General features: G+C 36.5%; 1 long non-coding RNA gene across 1 annotated transcript in view; it reads right to left on the reverse strand.

Moving 5' to 3' along the window:
• The window catches only part of LOC122216850, a 97,465-nt gene extending 83,040 nt beyond the window's left edge, over positions 1-14,425 (reverse strand). The window contains exons 1-2 of the long non-coding RNA XR_006201155.1: positions 14,326-14,425; positions 13,062-13,483 (exon numbers count right to left, since the gene is read on the reverse strand). This is a non-coding gene — a long non-coding RNA (uncharacterized LOC122216850). The remainder of the gene's footprint in view (positions 1-13,061; positions 13,484-14,325) is intronic.
• Positions 14,426-14,966: the final 541 nt, after the last annotated feature.

Genomic DNA, 14,966 nt, shown 5'->3' on the forward strand with positions numbered 1-14,966 from the left:
AGTTTTCGTGATGGGCGTGATACACAGGGCTGTTGCACATTGTACATGTGACTGAGCATGTGGTGCAGTGAACGAAGGCACTGCATTTAAGTGAGCTCTATTCACACAGGGACACTACATTTATGTATTGGTTATGGTGATTTACTGGTAGATGGTGATGAAATGTTTTGTTCTCAAGTAGTTTAGGACAATTTTTTTGACAGATGGAAGTAAATTGTGTTGTGAAGAGTGTCCTTTAAAAGTTCACACAAAGGCAATGCAGTCTGGACAGCAGCAGGCTCTGGTTGTGCCAGTTTGCATTGCAAAAGACCCCTCTGTCGTGAACATGTGGGGAACAAATCAAAGGCAGGCAGAAGCGGATGAGGAAATGCCATTTAGAGGTCCTGATCTGTCCATGTGAGAAATGATGGTGGTTTGGAGTAGTGTGGTGACATAATGGTTAAAGAAGACTAGATGTGGGCAGTATTTGACAAATAGCATCAATAGACCTTGATATTTAAAAAGAAATAGATTGGAGTCTCCCAGATTATTGGCACTTAATTGATCAATTTCATTTATGATTTTAATGGAAATTAATCATTTAGCTCTCAGACTTCCAGTTTCCATTTCTCAATCTGTGAAAACCTTTCTAATTCTAAGTTAAAGAAGTCCCTTCCCAAGACTTGACTTCTTTATTTGGGGTTGAAATACATCTCTTGATATTTTGCTTCAGTCAGCTTTGGCTCTTTTTACTTGCCAAATCAATTGTAACCTGCTATACAGTTGGTGTCTGTTATAATCCTCAGTTTGCATTTGACCATACTGTTTTTCACATTTCTTCAGCCACTGCATAGTTAGGTTTCTGATGATTACATCCTCTCTCTCCTTATGCTCCCAGAAGCTTGAGCTTCTGATTTTCCATGGAAACCTATTTAGTTATCTCCTCTCAATTATAAACTCTTCAATTCCTTTTGAATTTTTCTTCTGTCTCTGACTAGAATTTCATTACCTTCTAACTTGGTAATGGCTGAAAATATCACTAACCTGCTACTGTTTTCTGTCTTTATCATTAATAACAATGTTTAATATTTGGTGACCATGATGAGCTAGGCAGTGTGCATGTGCACACAAACATATACTAGCTCACAGGTTTTGCAATTGGAAACTCCTTCTCTTTAGGCCTTTGAAAAGTCATGAGTGCTGATGCCAATCCAATTCGGACTAATTAAGTTTTATTAAAAATTAATAAACATTCAAATGTCAGTATGAATTCCTTTCTTAATTGATCATAAAATTGAGCAAAAAAATCACTTTATCTAAAATGTTTACAGCCCAGCCATTTTGCTAGATTTATGTCTCAACAGCTTAAACATACCAACTTCTCTTCATAATAATTTCTAATTAACGAGAAATTACAAAATGGACTTCTCATTTGGCGTTCGTTTGAGGATTCTACTTTAATGCTAAAGAGAAAGAAATGCTGTCATAATCAATTCTAACCAGGGACTTATTAACAAGTAGAAACAATCTACAAATTCCATGATGGTTTTGTTGGGGTCATGTCGCCACATGACTTGGTGACTCCTATTGGCCAAATGATGATCCAAGGCAGAGCCCTCCATTGCCTGTCTCAGGTTTTGTAGGTTCTTTGCATCATAGATAGCACTTCAGCAATAAGGACCATAAGAAATATCTTTTACTAATAAAATTATGGTTAACACAAAATTAAAAGATTGCCCAAAAAAGAACAGTATAATTTAAGTATTTCACATAAATGAGCTTTTTATTGCACACAATTCTCCATTGTGAACTCTATTAGAAAATATTTTCCCATCGCAGTGATCACAGCTTTTCAATTTTCTTCCTCCCATTTTCCTTGATGCCTACTTTTTGTTCATTTAGTCATTAAAGTGTGTCAAATGATCAGATAGGAAAAATAGAAGAAAATGACACATAAAGCAGACTCATTTCTGGTATGGAATTCTCTAAAAAGAAACATGGCAATAGGGAGATAATTGTCTCAAATTATTTGGAGAGTATATGTAGATTTCTATTATGAATTGCTGTCTAACTTCCATTTACATGAATTGCGAATTCAATTATATTTTAACCACATAAATGAGTATATTTCCTAAAAATTTATTTAGCTTTATCTTTGCTTTCAACTAAGATGTAAGATATTTGTATAATGGGAACCTCTGCATATATTGGTTTACAAGAAAAAGTTACCATGTTGGGGCATTGATTCCAATTCATCAAGAATTCTGGATCAATGATTCCTAGAAAGCAGAAACAAGCTTGTTATAGAAAAGCTTCAGGGATGAACTGAAATCCAGGATCAGGGTTAGAGGAAGAGTATTAGAAAAAGTGTAGTTCAGAATTTGGTTGAACAGATGAAGGGCGGGAGGGACAAAGGTACATTATCCGGGGATAGAAGGACATCTTGAGGTAGTCAGAAAATATCCAGGCCAATAGTTAGATCTTTTGGAAGTTCAAAGAGCAGAGACATGTAACCAAAGACCAGGAATCAGAATCATTGAGCGGTATTTAAGGAAGAGATTTTTTAAAAGTTCCTCAGGAAATTTTGTTGAGTTCTTCTGCTTAAGGGATCTACCAATGAACTTCAAGAGATTTATAAACCTCCTGAATAGGCAGGGAAAGTGTGTGTGTGTGTGTGTGTGTGTGTGTGTGTGTGTGTGTGAGAGAGAGAGAGAGAGAGACAGAGAGAGAGACAGAGAGAGAAAGAGAGAGAGAGAGAGAGAGAGATTGAGAGACAGAGAGAGGGGGAATGTTATTTTCCCTGGGGGAAAAAATTTCATAGCTTTAATTAGGTACTTAAAGGGATCCCCAAAATTCCCAACAACTAAAACCTCCAGTGTTTTATTTTATTTATTTTCTTAAGATTTTATTTTTAGGCAATCTTTACACCCAATGCGGGGCTCAAACTCACAATCCCAAGATCCGAGAGTCAGATGCTCTACTACCTGAGTCAGCCAAGTGTCTCCAAAACCACAATGTTTTTTAAAAAGTTTCTGGGAAGCTAAGGATATGAACAGTCATTATATTATGATATTAGAAAGAGAAATATGTGTAAGAAAGAAAGATTTACAGTCCCATATTAATAAAGACTAATATTGAGAGAAATTTAACTGCCTGTCAAGCAAATGTATGACATTGATTTTCTACGTATGGCAAAAACGTACATTCTGTTCACAGTTAATCTACACGTCTGAACATGTCTGCATTCTATAGAAGGTGATTAAATTAGAGAAAATCACCTAAATGTTGCAAGAGGAATTGGTTGCTATAAAATATTATTGTGTGCTAAGTAAATACTTCTATAAAAAATACAAGAAGATATTTCAGTCAGTTTAGTTAGAAATAAAGAAGGAGACAAAACTCCAACACAGCCTACAGCTGTTAGGTGATTAAATGAAATGTCTTATACGGGGGAATACTGTTAAATTTTAAATTCCCATTATAAAGAGACATTAAATATTTCTATTTTATAGATTTAGTTCACACAACAGCATTGCAAAATGTCCATCTCTCTTAAAATTTCAGCTAAATTTTCCTCCTACATGATATATCTGAATGCAGATTTTTTAGCAAAATTGACATACTTGATATACAAAATAATACTCAGATCTATTTATGTTACGAGACTGTCTTTTCCACTGGAAAATCGGCCCACTATCGATGTATGTTGTTTCCAAGACATGTGTTAGATATTTTGTCATTGAATGTTGCTCTGAGTTATTGAAGAGTCACCAATATCAGAAACAAATTTAAAGATTAAATTAACTAAATATTATGTGTTTACAGAAAATAGAACAAGAAACAATGTGCATAAGACATTTAACTTTAGCCATTCAATCATTAGTTTACAATAAAAACTCAGGTTTGTGTATGCCACGCTGTATATTTATAGTTGGCGCATATTATTATGACGGTTCTCTAATGGTTTAATAAAGGGAATATTTTTTTTTCCAAAAGAGTTACTTCACATCTGTGACATAACTGGCCTGAACTGGCATTACTCAGAGGAGACGGTAAAATACAAAACAATTTAGACTAATTTCTTGATTATTCTGAAGGCCCATGTGGTTAAATAAAACAAACATTTCCAACTAGATCAAACTGATGATTTAGTATGTTTATCGCTTATTTTTTCCATGGTGTCTCACTAAGGTGTATACCTTCCCCACTATTTGGAAATAAACGGAAATAATACTGAATAGATTTTTATTTAAAAAACAGCAAAATTCTTTATTATTGTTTTATTCTGAAGTTTTATCACATCAAGCTTTAAATGAAGGGAAAACTGAAAAAGAAATAAAGATAATTGATATAGATAGCAGAGAAGAGTAGAAAACAAGAAGACTGCTTTAGGCTACTAATTAACAGAGACAAGATAATTTACAACGGGTGTGGATTCAAGAACAAAGTGAAAAGAATACAATAAATTATTCTTGATGGAAATTAAAACTGCTTTTAGTAGTAATTCTTATATTAGAATGTAAGTATGACTCTAATTAAAATAATACCCACAGTTGTCAAGTAGAAATATGCCTGTGAAATTAGCATATTAACAAGACTCATATTTTTTTCCAAAATGTACTTGCACCATTATTCTTGAAACAGTCTAACACATTTAATAGTATTTGGATCCTATTAGAAATGGTGTGTTTCATTCCAAAGGCTATTTAAAGCTTTTCCTAAGAGCATATAATTTCCATAAGATTAGATAAAAAAAAATTTCTTGTCTTATTCTAACTGATGCTTGTTACCTCAGCTTCAAGCAAATGCAATTTACTGTCTCATGCAATGCTGGTTGGTGGTTTTCCCAATTTTAACCAAGTGGCTATATGGTAGGCAGCTCAACTGTGGAATGTGATGGCAGTTTGTGCTATCAGATATCAGAGAGAGATTCATGTGGGAAGAAAAGAACTAACATTTTTAAGTACCAGTTCTCAGTATTATCTTTGTTATCTCCTCTAAAACCCCACAAAATCTTTGTGGAGTCATTATTATTGTTAGTAGTAGCATTAATGCCATTTTACACATGAGGAAACGGACACTCAGAAATGCTATAACATATACAACATTCCCAAGTTGGCATAATTAGTACATGGCAATAACAGCAAACTGAATTTAAAGAGCAAACTTGGCAAACTAAAGAAACAGCCATAAAATGTTTTAGCCTTCCTCCAGGTATTAGAGTAATTGATCTTGAATGAAGTATTAAGTAGCTAAATATCTAACCTCCTTAACCACTCACACACTACAGTAGTTAGAGTATTTGATAATACTTTAAAACTATTTTTTAAAAGTTTATTTTGAGAGTGAGAGACAAAGAGAGGGAGAGAATGTGAGCGGGGAGGAGCAGAAGGAGAGGGGAAGAGAAAGAGAGAATCCCAAGCAGGCTCAGGGCTCACGCCACGGAGCTGTATGTGGGGCCTGAACTCAGGAACCGTCAGTGTACAACCTGAGCCAAAATCAAGAGTTGGACGCTTAACTGATTGAGCCTTCCAACTACCCCTTGAAAGTATTTTTTTAAATTATGCTTCTCCCTTGGGGCGCCTGGGTGGCTCAGTTGGTTAGGCGTCTGACTTCGGCTCAGGTCATGATCTCACCGTTTGTGGGTTCGAGCCCCACGTTGGGCTCTGTGCTGGCAGCACCGAGTCTGAAGCCTGCTTGGAGTTCTGTATCTCTCTCTCTGCTCCTTCCCTGCTCATGCTCTGTCTCTCTCTCAAAAATAAATAAACATTAAAAAAATATTTTTTTTCTCAATAAATATGTTGTGGAAGATGATTAGAACAAATTTAGAAACAAATAAAGAAGGAAAGAAAAACAGAATATTTAAATAATCCAAAGAAAGCCACTCATTGTTTTTGTCACATTTATTTCAGTGTTATCTGTCTTTGTTTTCATTCTTTTGTTCTTTCTGCTCTGTATGTCTTGTTTTTTATGTTACATATTTGTGATCACTATGATGGTTGATTTTTTTTTTTTACTCCACTACATATTTAATCCTGATTCCAACTTATTTTAAACACTTATTTTAAACACTATTATTGAATAAATATACCATAGTTTATTTAACCATTGGGGCAATTTTCATATTTAACGGGCTCCCAAGATTTTCTATTATAAATAACACCAAGCTGAATGCCTTGGGCAAGAAGTTATTTTTTTAAAACTTTATCTATTTTGAGAGCATGAGTGCAGAGGGGTAGAAAGAGAGAGAGAGAGTGAGAGAGAGAGAGGGAGAGAGAGAGAGGGAGAGAGAGAGAGGGAGAGAGAGAATCCCAGTCTCTGTGCTGTCAGCATGAGGCTGAGAAATCATGACCTGAACTGAACTCAAGAGTTGGCCGCCCAACTGACTGAGCCTCCCAGGCACCCCATCCATGAAGTTTTTTATACATTATTTCTTTAGAATAGATTTTTCAGAGATGACATCACTGGATTGAGGGTTTTTGATAGATTCAGTCAAATTATTTTTTTTTTAAGTTTGACTAGTTTATAGTAAATAGATATACATTAAAATATACTACCTTTGGGAATGCAACCTGGTTCAGCCACTCTGGAAAACAGTATGGAGGTTCCTCAAAAAACTAAAAATAGAACTACCCTATGACCTAGCAATTGCACTACTAGGCATTTAGCCACGGGATACAGGTGTGCTGTTTCAAAGGGACACATGCACCCCCATGTTTATAGCAGCACTATCGACAATAGCCAAAGTATAGAAAGAGCCCAAATGTCCATGGATGGATGAATGGATAAAGAAGATGTGGCATATATACACAATGGAGTATTACTTGGTGATCAAAAAGAATGAAATCTTGCCATTTACAACTATGTGGATGAAACTGGAGGGTATTATGCTAAGTGAAATTAGTCAGTCAGAGAAAGACAAAAATCATATGACTTCACTCATATGAGGACTTTAAGACACAAAACAGATGAACATAAGGGAAGGGAAACAAAAATAATATAAAAACAGGGAGGGGGACAAAACATAAGAGACTCATAAATATGGAGAACAAACAGAGGGTTACTGGAAGGGGTGTGGGAGGGGGGATGGGCTAAATGGGTAAGGGGCATTAAGGAATCTACTCCTGAAATCATTGTTGCACTATATGCTACTTTGGATGTAAATTAAAAAAAAAAGAAAATTAAAAAGAAAAAATATACTACCTTAAACCAGGAGCAGTATTCACATTAAAAGAAACAGTTCATTTGCATTTCTTTGATCACTACTGACAGGGAGTATTTGTTTCACAAGTTTGTTAGTCTACTTCAATTCATCTTTTGATGCTTTTTATTTATGTTCCCTAAATACATAATTTGGAAAATTGTCCAGTTGATCAGATGCCTGGGATTTAATCTGCAAATGTTCTTAGGTAAGACCAATTTCTAAAGCAGTTGACTTCTTTTATCCTTTATATAGCTAGATTTTCAATGTTCAACTATTATGTGTCTGGCCCCATGTTACGTGTGAGGATTAAAAGGTGAGTAAATCTTAGTATCAGCAGACATACACTTTAAAGGTGCAGGAGCAGGCAGATCCTTAAACAGACAACCACTATCATGTGTATATAAATAACTCTTTTGAAGGTAGGCATGAAACTGCTTACCAAGGAATTCTCATAGAAGCACCTTCTATTTTCTTTCTTTTTGTCCATTAATTCTACCAGGAGATAGTATTGAAGGAAAACACAGGAAATAACAGAGTTCAGAATTCTCAGTGATAAGATTTTTTTGTATGATAGTTGGGCAAACAAATATTCGTTCTGGGTCAGCAGGAGGCATTTACAGAAATGCAGAAGAATTATACTTTTGTACTTGTTCAAACTTGTACCACTACCAAGGAGGACAGAAATAACCAGGACGGTTTACCTTATAATTAAAACAGTCACCTCTTTCTTCTAAATGTGAACTGCCAGCTTCTGAGAGAGAGAATGAGGAGTCTATGACTGTTGTATAATCCTTCAACTAGGAAGCCAGTCATTCCTACCTCAACATATATTCTTTAGAGAGGGGATCCGTCTAGCATAGGATGCAAATAAAGATCAGTGATAACATGGATGGATGGAAGGTAAAGATTGAGAGTGAGCTTTCACAAATAGATATCTTAAGTAGCTTATTCTTGCTAAAGAGTGGATGGTGGTTAATGCTAGAACAGAACAATTTTACATTCTCTCTCTATATATGTATATGTACACATATATGCATATATATGTATATATATGTATATATACACACATACACATATATGTGTATATATACACATATATACATATGTATTTATATATGGAAGAATATACTCAGCATTTGGCATTCAGGCTACAGAAAAAAAAATCTTGAACAAGGTAGACACTAATGATATTTACTACTAATGCTGGGTCCCACAACGTGCATACCAGAATCCCAGAATAGTACCTGAGCAAGGCTCACTCTTTCTTTTTTTCCCCCCTTTTTGTTATAGTGGTAAAATATACATGACATAAAACTTTCCATCTTAACCATTTATAGGTGCACAGTTCTGTGGCATTACTCACTCTTCCTTGAGTGTGTCAATTTGACATATTATAGTTTTTAAATGGCACACATAAATCGCTGTAAGAATATAAATGACAGCCCCTATTTCTGCTTAGGGAGATCAAGGGAAGCTAGTGAGATGATATGACATTTAATTGGGCCTTACAGAATAAGTAGGAGTTTTCCAGACAGAAAGGAAGGGAGAAATGACATTCTAAATAGATGGAAGGTATGAACAGTGGCATAATCATAAAAGTGCAAGACATACATTTTCAGGGGCAGCGAGTAATTGGTCTGAGAAGACAAGAATTCAGACTGTTATTGAATTAATAGGAAAGGAGTTTCACCTTAATCTTTCATCTTTTGAGGCTCGTGCCTGTGAGACAACAGATGTGGGATCTGCTGCCTTTTTTGTACTCTTAACCTCGCCTGACCTCAGTAGCCACACAATGAGAGGAGCTGGACCCGATTACTGGTTGGCAAACATTGCCTGCAAACGTCCAGGTAGTAAGTATTTTCAGCTTTACAGATCATACGGTCTTCGTCTTCATTGCTACTACTCAACTCTGTTGTTACTGAAAAAGCAGCCACAGACAATCTGTAAACAAATGGTCAAGGCTGGATTTCACCTGCAAGCTGCACTTTGCCAAATCTCAGAGTAGATAATCTCTAAAACACCCCTTGTGTTAACATTTAACAGTTCTGTTATTTTTGTTTTCCAAGTTTTGTTGTTTCAGATAATTTTGATCATGGAGAAGCATATTTTGGAGTACTGCATTTAAAATAATTAACAATATAGTTGCTTTTTCCACTGCAAGAGAGTTACTGGATATCATTCCTTAGTTGCTGTAAAAAAACCCACGTGGATGCTCAGCTTTATACACTGAAGGATATGAATCCCAGATTCTTACGACAGAAGCAAGAATCATAAAGTAGCGAAAGCTAATACTTATGTAGAACAATGGAAGCCAGCAGAAAATGCTCCCCGAAAATATGCCTTTGGCTTACTGATTATTCTGAGTTAGTTACTCGAGACACAGTAGGTACAAGGACATTGTGGCCCTCCTTCAGAGCCCTGAAAGCAGGAAATAAATCTCCAATGTGAAAGGTACCCTCCCTGTACCAGAGGTAGAGGCATTCTTATCACCAAAGACAGGGAATTTAAGGTGGAGAAGCCTGTGTAAACAAATCTTGTTACTTCTTCACTAATTTACTGCCTCAAAGCCCAAATTGCTTTGTCTTGTCAATTCTTTACAAATTTATTGTTTCTTTATTCAAAAGATGTAAAAGCTGCCTGCTTTGGTCACATCTTTGAGTGTTATATTTTTTTATGGGGCACCCACATGTGCGAAATTAAACTCCTTTTCTCCTGTTAATCTATCTTTTGTCAGTTATTAGCCCAGGCAAAGAACCTAGAAGGGAAGAAGGGAAATGTTTCCTACCCCTACAGGAAGATGATTAATCTTTTTCTACGCAAATCTAGGAAATATAAAATATAAATTAGTAATAATTTAACCTTGACTTATAGCTATAGGGCTTATTTTAATGGTAGATGTGCTCTCATTTATTTTGGTTTTGTATGGATCAGTAACAAGGGAGTGCAACTCTCTGATGTACATTCTATTTAGTGTCTTCATTAAATCAAATTAAACACATGTTGGACTAAAGCATAACTAATGAGAATTATCAAGAAAAAATAAGATTATTAGTATTTCCAGTCCAGTATCACCTAAAGCCAGACTTGGAGGTGGAATAAGACAATGAACTCAGTTCTTATCCTACATAATCCTATGGAAGCATAAACTCATTAAAATAGTTTTACTTTAATAATCTTCGGGTGTCTTTCTATAGAGTGAACACATATTGAAGAGTTGCATGGAAGCAATTGTCGGAGGGAAGAAAGTTCTGGATTGATGAAAACCCTTGAAGTATCAGTTAATAGTATCAAAACAAAGAAAATGTCATTTTTAGAACTAGCTTCTTAAGGCTCTGAATGCAAATTATAAGATTATTTTTCTCAGTTTACCTCATAAGAGTACTTTAGAGACACCATAATGTTTAGAAATAAACAACTAAATCACATTTTTGTATTTTAAATTATATGTCTCTTTTTATTCCATCCTTTGTGAGAATAAAAATTCATTGTATGGAGGTAGAAGGTCAGGGTCAGAACTGAGAATAAAGATGCACTAGAGAGTCAATATAAAGAGCTGAGGTTTGGTTTTATTTTCCATTAGAAATAGAGTTTCGACAGAGCACATGGCTTGCCGGCTATTGACTACCTTCATCTCTGTCTCCTGCAGTTTGGAGAGGCCAATCAGCAAAATTCACAGTAATGAATAAGTGTGAATAAGTGTGAAGGAGTGTGCACCACATTCACACTCCTTGCCAGCTGGACAAGCCCAGAGCAAGGTTTGCCCCTGTATTGACCTTGGTGATGCTCCTCTGAGCAGGGTCCCTGGAGGATTCAGGGGGTATGGCTGCTTTACTAGCCTGAACTGGTTACACCAAAGATCATTAAATGGTTCCCATTAAGGGTTACAAAGTAAACACTTCAGGCTTCATGGGTCCATTCAGTCTCTGTCACAACTACTCAGCCCTGCCATAGATAATACATCAATGCCTGAGGGTGGCTGTGTTCCAACGGAACTTTATTTGTGTGAACACCACAATTTGAATTTCATATAATTTTCACGTGTCACAAATATTACTCTTTTGATTTTTTTTCAACACTTTAAAAATATAAAAATCATTTTTTACTTGCAGGTCATGCAGAAACAGGAAGTGGGCCAGATTTGGCCCATGGGCTGCAGTATGTTAAATTATGAGTAGACACTTTTGGGGAAAAAAAAATAAAAATTTTTAAAAGTCATTCTATTTTGAGGCCTCTTGGTTACTTTTAAATCCATATGTTTTATTTACTTTGTGAATTGAAATATATTTGACATTTAACATTGTGTAAGTTTAAGGTTGCAACATGTTGAACCGATACACTTATATTACTGCAATATGATTGTCATGGTAGTGTTAACACCTCTTATCGTGTCACATAATTATCATTTCTTACCCCTTGATTATTAAAATAGTTTAGCCTTGAATCTAACTTTTACACTATCACTGTCACTTGCATTACTATTCATTCATTCAGAAGTAACTTCTTTCTCCATTCATGCTAGGACTCAGAGAGAAGATGAGCCAAATTACTCGCTTCTCCTTTAATCTCCTCTCCTGCTTCTTTCCCTAATGACTTCGAGTCCTTGAATGGGAGGAACCTGCTAAGCCATTTTTAAAAAGTATGCTAGGGACACCTCCAGGTATCCTTAAATCACTGCACTGGGTTAGAAGTTTTCCTTTTTAGAAGAAAGATAAGAATGATTGATTCATCACAAATTATTTGGGAACAATTAATTTAAGTAATTTATTACTCACTGTATGGATTGAATTATATGTCCCTTCCAAAATGCATATATTGAAGTTCTAACCCTCAATGTGACTGTATTTGAAGATAGGGAGACTAAGGAAATAATTAAGATTAATTGAGGAAACAAGGATAAGGAAGAGACACCAGAGGGCTCCCTCTATCTCTCTGTGTATGCACAAAGAAAAGGCTACGTGAGAACATAACCAGACAGTGGCCTTCTACAAGCCAGAGAGAGAAGCCTTATCAGAGGAACCCTGATGGCACCTTGATCTTGGACTTCTAGCTTCCAGAATTATAAGAACATAAATTTTTGTTGTTTAAGCCACTCAGTCTGTGGTATTTTGTTGTGGCAGGCTGAGCACGCTAATATACCCATATATGGGTCATGGTATCTATATATAGGTATGATAATAATTTGCTAGTAAGCTGTATAATTTTTTGTAACTTTACCCTTATCCTTAAGCTTATTGGTCAAACAATGTCAACAGTTTTCTGTATATGCTTTCCTTGGGGAAATAAACATCAATAACACATACACCGTAACTCAGCTTTGACTTTCAAAATAAACTTTAAAAGGGAACAGATATGAAACATTAGTCTTGAAAACTAGGCTTTCAATTCCAAGAGCCAACTACTTGAGAGAAAATGGAGTTTTCTAAATCCTAAGTTTCCTTTCATTTTTCCCGAGCTTTTATTTAAATTTCAGTTAGCTAACATACAGTGTAATATTAGTTGCAGATGTAGAATTTAGTGAATTATCACTTCGATACAACACCCAGTGCTCATCACGAGTGCCCTCCTTAATACCCATCACCCATTTACCATGTTTCCTTTTAAATATCAAGAGCCACATTTAGGAAGTCTAAGAATATCAAGCTCTTGGTATATGTCAGAGACTATGGAAGGATACAGGGTATGATGTAAGGACAGAGTTCCAGGACAAAACAAAGAAAATAACAAGTTTTTCTGGGATGGGAGAGGAAAGAATTTAGTGGATATGGATCTGGACTACAGAGGTTGCCAGGGCACTTTTGCTCCCTTGCCTGGTGCAGGGAAGAGGAAACCATGGAATCTATGACAATAACAGCAAAGGTGTGTGCTCTGAGTCTCCTACCTTACAGAGGACCCAGCACCAACATGAGCAGCTGCAGCGATCAGGAACGCCTGCATGGTGTTTTTAGGCAGAGAAGAGAAAGCCTCCCAATACTCCTTTGTCTCCAGGGGGGGCACAGAGATATTCTGCAGATCCTCAGAAAATTTTTGAAAATTAAGAAGCAGTATTCATGCCAGGAGGTGCTGCCTTTTGGGATAGTTGTGATGAAGGTCCCAGGAGCATCATAGTATAGTTCATGTGCCAAGAGAAGCGATGTCCCAAGACATTAGCAGCAGAGGCAATAGTGTTAAAGAAGGAAAACTCAAAAACAACTGAGTTTAGACATCTTGTGGTTGGGCTGGGGTGGCAGCAATTACTCAAGGTCAGTATCTTCGTCCCCAACATGCATGATCTCTTATAATCCTTTGGCTCTTGGACAAATTCTAAGAGAAAAAGGGAGGTGTCTTTAAAAGTGGGAAACGGTCCAGATACAAAGTTTAAATTTTTAATCATGAGAAACTAAAATACTAAGTTTGTTTAAATGTTTACCCAAAGAGTCTAAATTTTTAACCAGAAATGATTGTGTTACCTTGAAGTAACACGATTCAGGTCTTTTGCACGTTAGGAGAAGCTAAGCTATGCGGAACCAGCCTAAATTGAGTTGAATTATGGGAAAATTAAAATTTTATGTCTGCATAACTGAATTGTATCTATAATTTTGATCCTGCTGCAGTTGTTGGCTAATACTTACAAAAAAGAAAATGATTGGGGCTCCAGGGTAGCTCATTGGGTTTAAGTGTCAGACTTCAGCTCAGGTCATGATCTCGGAGTTCATGAGTTGCAGCCCCGAGTGGGGCTTTGTGCTGACAGCTCAAAGCCTGGAGCCTGCTTCGGATTCTGTGTCTCCCTCGCTCTCTCTCTCTGCCCCTCCCCTGCCAGCGCTCTATCTCAAAAATAAACATTTAAAAAAATTTAAAAAAGAAAATGATTGCCATAGGTATTTTTTCTAAACTACTCCATGAAACTGCCCTGGTTAACTTGTAAAGAACCGCTACTGCCAATAGTGACTCAGAAAACCTGCAAGTATCTGAAATTCTCTCGGAATCGTAAAACATTCACATTATGTTCAGGGAGTTTGCGATGTTAAGTCAATATTCCCACACTATAATCATTATAAATTAGTAATGCACATATCCTGTCAGGAAGGACTTTGGGTTGTTAACTGTAACGTTATGCTTCCCAACAACAAACCTATTTTACTGGAACGTTGGTAAAACCTTTTTACCGTAATGATTATTTTTTCTTAGGGGTAGGGTAGTCCCCTCGTTTGTGGTTCAGCTTTCTTTGCTTTTAACCTCCAGCCGCCAAGCCCGGGTCTCACGCCGAGGCTCGCCCTCCTGACGCTGCCAAGCCTGCTCTGAACCCGAGGCTCCTCCTCCTGACGCAGCGTCATGACGTCCACAGTAGCCAGACGCTGCGCATTGCATGGCTTGCGTCATTTACTGCGTCATCTCTTCATGTAAGCATTTTACCATGGCCCGTTAATATGAGAAGGTGAGTACAGTATAATAAGATATGTTGAGCGAGAGAAGCCACATTCATAAAACTTTTATGTGTATATTGTTGTAATTCTATTTTATCGTTCTCTATTGTTAATCTCTTCCTGTGCCTCATTTATAAATTAAACTTTATCATAGGGGTGTATGTATAAGGAAAAAAAGAATATATAGAGGGCTCGGTGCTATCTGGGGTTTCAGGCATCCAGTGGGGGCCGGGGAAACGATCCTGGACAGAAAAACGGGGGCTACCGTGTTCATATTAATGGGGTGATTGATACATTTCGATCATGCCACTTTTCTAGCACCTTCATTGGTTATCACCGTCTGTCAATTTTATGAAACCCTTGTTCGTGCACACTTGGGTCTC

Source organism: Panthera leo, chromosome B1, assembly GCF_018350215.1.
Source record: "Panthera leo isolate Ple1 chromosome B1, P.leo_Ple1_pat1.1, whole genome shotgun sequence".
In the NCBI taxonomy this organism is placed as follows: domain Eukaryota; kingdom Metazoa; phylum Chordata; class Mammalia; order Carnivora; family Felidae; genus Panthera; species Panthera leo.